Below are 7,089 nucleotides of genomic sequence, written 5' to 3' on the forward strand. Positions count from 1 at the left end.
GTGAGATGCTTTTGGGGCTGAATTTTCTCAGCCATTGACTATTTTACACAGTCCACAGGCAGCCCAAAATAGGGCAGTCCCCCTATCATTACATTTTATGCTTATGTTACATGGTCATTTGATGCTTGATTATGCTCGATTGGTGCCTATACATATGGGAAAGTATGCCTATGGTTTTGAGCTTGGATTGAGCCACTGTTTGCTCAATTTTGGACCTTTATTTACTACTAAAAACTTCAAGGCTGAAGCTATTTATGCTACAATCGGGTTATGCCTATTGGTCATGGGGTGCTCCTGGCTATTTGGGGTTATGTATTGATGTATTTAGATGATGCCACATGGTTCTTTTTGCTCCCGGAATGCTTTTGAGAAAGAAGTAGAGCTCAATTTTATGGATCACTGTCATTTTTTATTTGTAGCTAGCATTCCACTCATGACTGCTTATGCCTAGGCTATCCATGTGGGTTTATGTCTTGGTGGATGCTTTTGGGTTTGGTTGCAATATGGTAGATGTTTGGGCTTGACAAGACTTGCATTTGAGGAATTTTGTGGAGCAGTTGGACCTTGATTTTTCCTTTTCTATTATGACCTTGGATGCTACTTGGCCTTATGCTCCAATGTTATGGATCCCTAGATGTTTAATTGATGCAGATATGTATTGAGCAGAGTTGCTTCATTGTCTTGGCAGAGTTTTATTGAGCTTTGTATGCTCATTGGTGCTTGGATTTATTGCAGATTATTTGTTTGATTAGTGGACTTTACAATGCTTGGGATGCAGTTATGGCTTTCTTGCTTCTTTGTTGCCTAGCCTCTATGCTAGTTGGGCTCTTGTTGCCCGTGCATGTTAGAGAGCATATGCTATGCATGCTTACCCGGCTATGCACTTTGTCTACTATCTTGTACCTCATAGAACCACTTATTTGGATGTTGTTGTACAAATGTTTGGGCTTCTCCTGGAGCTTAACTCTTGTAGGATGCTTTATCACTTGTCAGTCTTTACTTGACTTGGATGTTCCTAGGTGGCATGATGTACTGCAGAGCTATGCGTATGCATATGGTTATGGGCTGATTTCATGGCTGAATACTATATGCTCTTATGATAGATGTCTTATGCTTTACCGTATTGTGGTTGGTTATGTCATGAAGATGGCTTATGACTCTTCTTCATGGGGAGCTTTTGCATCCTTGGTTGATGCCTTTATGTCCTCCCATCCATTGAGGTTTCATGAGTATTTGCAGCATGCTTATGCCACTAATGTACTTGCAAATGGTTGTCTTTATGAGCAGTTTCCCTTCATTGGGATAGCCCTCGACTCCTTGAGCTATGTGGATGCTATGGATAGCCATATTCATGATGACATGGATTCCTTGTTGTCTTCTATAGGTTCTTCAGTTACAAATGTTGTATGCTTCCATTGTGGAAAGCTTGGGCATGTTAAAAGAAAATGTTTTAGATAGATTAGAGAGCAGCAGAGACATAGACGAACTCGACATGAGCAGAGAGTCAGCGAGGATGCAGCAGGTGTTACCACTCTTTCTAGTGGTGAGGTACATGTGGTTACCCATGATGATGTAGTAGAGCATGTACTCTTGTCATCTTGTTTCCCTACAACTTACTTTCTCAGTGATCACGCCTATGCCTTTGATTGGCTTTTGGACTCTATGCCATCTTGTCATGTTACCCATCATAGAACATGGTTCTCTTCTTAAAGGGAGGTTGACGAATGTATTGATTTGGGCCTTGAGCAGATTTATGCTATTGTTGGTACAAGGGACATACACCTAGCTTTGCCTAATGGGACTTCTCTTATGCTAAGGGATGTTCTACATGTTTCCATGCTTAGTAAGAGCTTGATTTCTATCAGGATCAGTTGCATGATGCAAGTTACTCTATTTCTCTTCAAGATAGGTCATGGAAGATCTATCGTGGTTGCTTGGTTTTGGCCAGAGGTTCTAGAGTTGGTTCTCATTACCCAGTGTATGTCTCTTATGTGGGAGATTCTATGGTTGTAGTTATTTGGATACCACATGCATTGTTATGGCATTATCGCCTAGGCCATACGCACCATAGAGAGATGGAGATCTTGTCTCGTTCAGACTCCATGCTGCCTCCTTTGTCACATGCAGATCTTGATGCTTGCCCTAATTGTACTTATGGTCCTTGTAGAGCCCCTTTGGCTCATGGTGATCATGAGAGGCATGATCCTCTAGATCTTGTCCATTGTGCAATATATGGACCTATGCCTTCCCAGTCACTTGGTGGAGCATCATACTTTATGACCTTTGTGGATCATGCTACCCACCATGTTTGGGATTTTCCCTTGGTACGGATTGAGGATGCTGCAGTTATGCTTGATAGATTTATGGATTTTTCTGGTTACAGGCCTAGGTGCTTGCAGATGGATTATGAGAGTCATGCTATCTCTCCCAACTTTCAGTCCTATTGATAGCAGTCCGGCATTGATTTCCTATGCCCATGGTATTATGGGATTGCTCATGGAATGTGCCCGACTCTACAGGCAAGCTTCTATGCTTACCATAGCTAGGTTATCTTATGGCTTTTGGGCTGAGGCCCTTATGACGGAAATCTACTTGCTTAATAGGACGTCGTGTGTGACTTTGGATGGTATTACACCACACAAGGCATGGAGTGGCATGAGACCCTCCTATGATTACTTGAGGATGTTCAGCTGCACGAATTTGTATATATGCAAGATATGCCTATGTCACGCAGATATATCATCCTTGGTTATGGAGATGGTGACTTTTAGGCTTACAGGTTATGGGATTTGGATGTCGAACAGGTTATACACAGCCTCACGATGTCTTTTATGAGATGCAGACATCTCTTAAGCCTCTTGATGCGTGTTTAGTGCGCTTTATGGTTGATGCTACAATCATATGTCAGTCTTCCGCTTCGCTGAGGCTGCATACTATCTTAAGACCCTGTTTGCTGGGATGTTGGCCCTTCTTTTATGATTGAATTTGGAGAGTCTATGTGCTCTCAATTGTCTCCTATGCGCCACGCTGATGCTATGCGCTACTCTGATGCTTATGCATTACAACCTTGCACTCATGAGTTGTGCTTGCTTTATGAGAAGCATTCTTGGACTGCTCCATTGTATGGAGCTGTGGGATCGCTTGTCTCCTGGATGTCATGGACTTGGGGATGCTTCACTCTTCTATAGAGGTTCCTAATGCTTATTGCATAGCTCGCTTTCCGATTGGGCGTTGGGTGAGATGTCATGATTCCTCACCTTGTCTCTTTTACTTTTTCTTTATTTTTTCACTCCCTGGCGCCCATTGACCTTTTAGTGGGAGGTTGTTGGGGTAAAAGGCCATTGGGCCTACCCATATACATAGACCGCCCATTCTTTATTCATATATAATATGAAAGTGCAATAAGGCTATCATATCATTCTTGACAGCACCTACATTGTGTGTGCTCTTCTCTCCCACATCTTCCTCTTCTCCTTCTCCACTGCCATTGCATCCCCTTCATTTGTAACATGTGAGACATTGATACATTTGAGGTGGCAATTGCAATGAGCCAGATGTAGGATTTGGCCAAGAAAGAGAGAGTAGTCAATGACTATGCTTTGGGCCATGCTCAAATGCAATGCATGCTTTACTTGTACGAGTGATTTTCTCTTTCAGCAAAAACAGGGCTTTCGTCATGGCTCTTTGTTCTTGGTATTTCTATTGCTTTGTCTGTAATGGCTCTTTGTGGGGTTGGTGGTCTTGTGGTGACTTGGACATTGAATGCTTTCGTACAAAGACCTGTGTCATCCTGCATCCACTTGACAACTCATGAGAGTACATGCAAGTCATATGCTTTCTCCTCCTCTTCCTACTTCCTCTTTCTTTCCTCCTTGGTGTTTTTGGACTCCCTTCAAGCCTTTTGCAAGTCCGCTTTCTCTTTTTGCCTCCTCTCCTCTTCCTATTGTTCTTGTACAATTTTCTTCTTTATTTTCTTGGCCTTTCCACGGCTAGTTTGCTCTTCTTATTCCCTGCTTTCTTCTTCCTCACTCAGCATCCTTTCACTAGATTGTGCCTCCTGTTCCTGGTGAGGTGGTGACCGGCTTGGTGTTTCATCCACTCCCTCTTCTGTTTCCTTGTGCCCTTGCCCCAAAGCCTCCCTGATGATTGTGGTGAGGACCCCACTGAATCTGATGGTTGCAACCTTCTTGGAAGACGACACTTTCCTTTCAGCCTTGGCGGTAGGAGATTCTCGTTTGGCAGGCTATCCTCTTGTTGCCAAAGCCTTTGTGGAGGTCTCAATGCTCTAAGAGCCTAATATATGATAATTGGATAACATTACCAAAAATATAAAAATATAAAAAATATAAAACAAAGAGAAATTAAAATATAAGCACCCACAAACATGGTATAGTACCTAGAGGTTCTCAAGTTAGAGATGGCCACTAACCTCAGTTAGCGAGCTCCATTTATAATCCCATAGCCCCTCTTTTTATATTTCCCACAATAGACTCAAAGTGCATCAAGGAGTGCAAGACATACCTAGGAAGTCTCAACTTGCTTACAATTATATTTATCACCCTAAGTTACTTGCACTCCTTTCCTCTACATCCATTCACCTCAATGTTAGAAGATACAACACATTCAAATTAAGGCAGAGGAAGCAGTTCAAAATAGAAGATATCACTTGTACCAACTTCCATTTAAGTTGATAGTCAGTTCACTAAAGAACATGTCTTTAAGAATTACTTAGTTTGGACTTTAAGTTTTTCTAACGTCATGTTCCTTATAAATTTATTTACAAAATGCTTCCTTTAGTGACAAAAATTCCCTATCCATCAAATAAAACAATTCCCTTGCTAGGTCAATCACTACAATAAAGAAAACTCTTCTAACTAAGTACAAGCCTACATAACCACATGCACTCACATAATAATTATAACATAACCTACATACAAATTGGGTCCTCAATCTTGGGATAGTACTCTCGGCTTCACCCAATATCCCAATTTATTAAAATATGTTTTGTGTAAGAGAATTGAAGAGTAGCACTCTCCTAGGAAGTGAATACATGTGAGGTTTTTAATTGTAGATATAAAATTTTATGGAAGTACCTCGAGCCATCACGTCTACTTCTATAGTAAGTTTTCCACCTTCCACAACTTGTGATCTATCCTTCCTAACTCTTCATGTTCCATGAAGGCTATGAGAAAATCTATTTGCTTTTACCTCAAGATAGTGTTCAAGACGCCCAAGTGGAATGTAAAAAATGATAAGGACCAATCACAAGTGAAATAAGGGTAGAGGGTGCCCAACCTAAAGTGGAAACCCTAGCCTTGATGTATATAATGTGGATTCTTGTGTGTGTAAATTGTTGAGAGCCTCTTCTTCTCTATCTTTTTCTTTCTTGCTTCACCATAGCTTGAGAATGATGAAGGGAGAGTGAGTGAGTGTGAGGGATTGACTGAAGGACTCAAGGAAGCAAAGCTACACATTATTCATCATCATCATTTTCTTCTTTGTATCTTGACACCAAATGGTGAGAAGATGAGATCACGAGAGTGAGGGATTGAGTGAGGGAGGAGCAAGAGATTGAGAGTGAGGGAGCAGTTTGGAAAGGCCTCATTCTATATCCTCATCTTCTTATTTTCCTTCTTCTATATTCTCTTCTTAGTATTGGAGTGGCAATGGTAGACACCAAAGGAGGACATGTTGGCACATTGAGAGGAGTTGCAATTGTGGAGCTCATCCAAAAATTGTACAGCATATTACAGTATAATGAGTGTGGAGGATTATGATAATTTCACATCCATGATCAAAATGTTTAGCTTCTTTCCTTTCATGGGATTAAAATGAGAGAACTAGTTAGTTTTGAGCAAGAGTACGAGCTAGCTAGGAGAGAGAGAGAGAGAGAGAGAGAGAGAGAGAGAGAGAGAGAGAGAGAGAGAGAGAGAGAGAGAGAGAGAGAGAGAGAGAGAGAGAGAGAGAGAGAGAGAGAGAGAGAGAGAGAGAGAGAGAGAGAGAGAGAGAGCACATATAAGAGAATATGTGTCCATCCATGTCACATTGTTGAGCTCCTTGTAGAGCCTAATACAAGCATGGTATTGAAGGGTGCACATTTTTTCCTTTGCATTTTTAAAAGGTATATTGTTCTATAATGTGCTTTTAGTCACCTAGAAGCTTCATGATTTTCAAATTTTGTCAATGTCACTTACTTGCGCAAATGTATGGTCTAGGAAGAGCCAAAGCAAGTATGTAGTGTTAACGAGGATTTTTTAAGCACTAGTTATTGATTACTCTATATCCCTTCTTGCAAATTGAAGCATTGTCATATAATTCCAAAACTTAATTTGATTGGATTTGATTTTGAAAGTCCTTGCATGTCTCCTTCCATAGATCTTAACGTACTAAACTTGGAATTGGATCCTTGATCAAATTTATAATGTCTTCTCTATTTTGATGTTTTATTTGCCTATTAAAATGCATATTTTTACATCAAATAATTTTATATTATTTTCTTGAAGTTCTTACCTTTTGATGCTAGATTTTCATGGCTTCTAGATACCTTTATTTAAACTTGAATCTAGCAAAAGTCAAGAAGACCCTCAAGTTTTCCAATCTATCAATTTATTTTTGTTCTCCTCTTTAAGCTTCTATAATTGTTCCTTTAATGATTAAAACTTTATCTCTATCTCAACTAACTAACTTGCTTGTTCTCTATATTTTTCCTCCCAAGCGTAATGGCTTTTAACAAAACATTCTCCTTGCCTTTTGAATCTAACTTTCATGTTGCCAATATATCAATTTATTTTTGTTTTTGTCTTTAAGCTTCTATAATTGTACCTTTAGTGAATATTAAAACTTAATCTATTTCTCAACTAACTGACTTCCTTCTTATCTATATTTTTCCTCCCAAGCATAATGGTTTTAAACAAAGCATTTTACTTGCCTTTTGAATCTAACTTTCATGTTGAGAGTGAAAACAAACATAATATCCCTCTCACCCACTAATTCCATCTCTAATACACCTAATTGTTTAAAAAAGTGTGTGAAATTCAACTATTAACGAATATATTAAATAGCCTAATTACTTTAAAAGTGTGTGAAATC

The sequence above is a fragment of the Lygodium microphyllum genome, chromosome 5 (genome assembly GCF_053477565.2).
Source record: "Lygodium microphyllum isolate KBCC chromosome 5, Lygodium_microphyllum_v1.1.10, whole genome shotgun sequence".
NCBI classification, from domain to species: domain Eukaryota; kingdom Viridiplantae; phylum Streptophyta; class Polypodiopsida; order Schizaeales; family Lygodiaceae; genus Lygodium; species Lygodium microphyllum.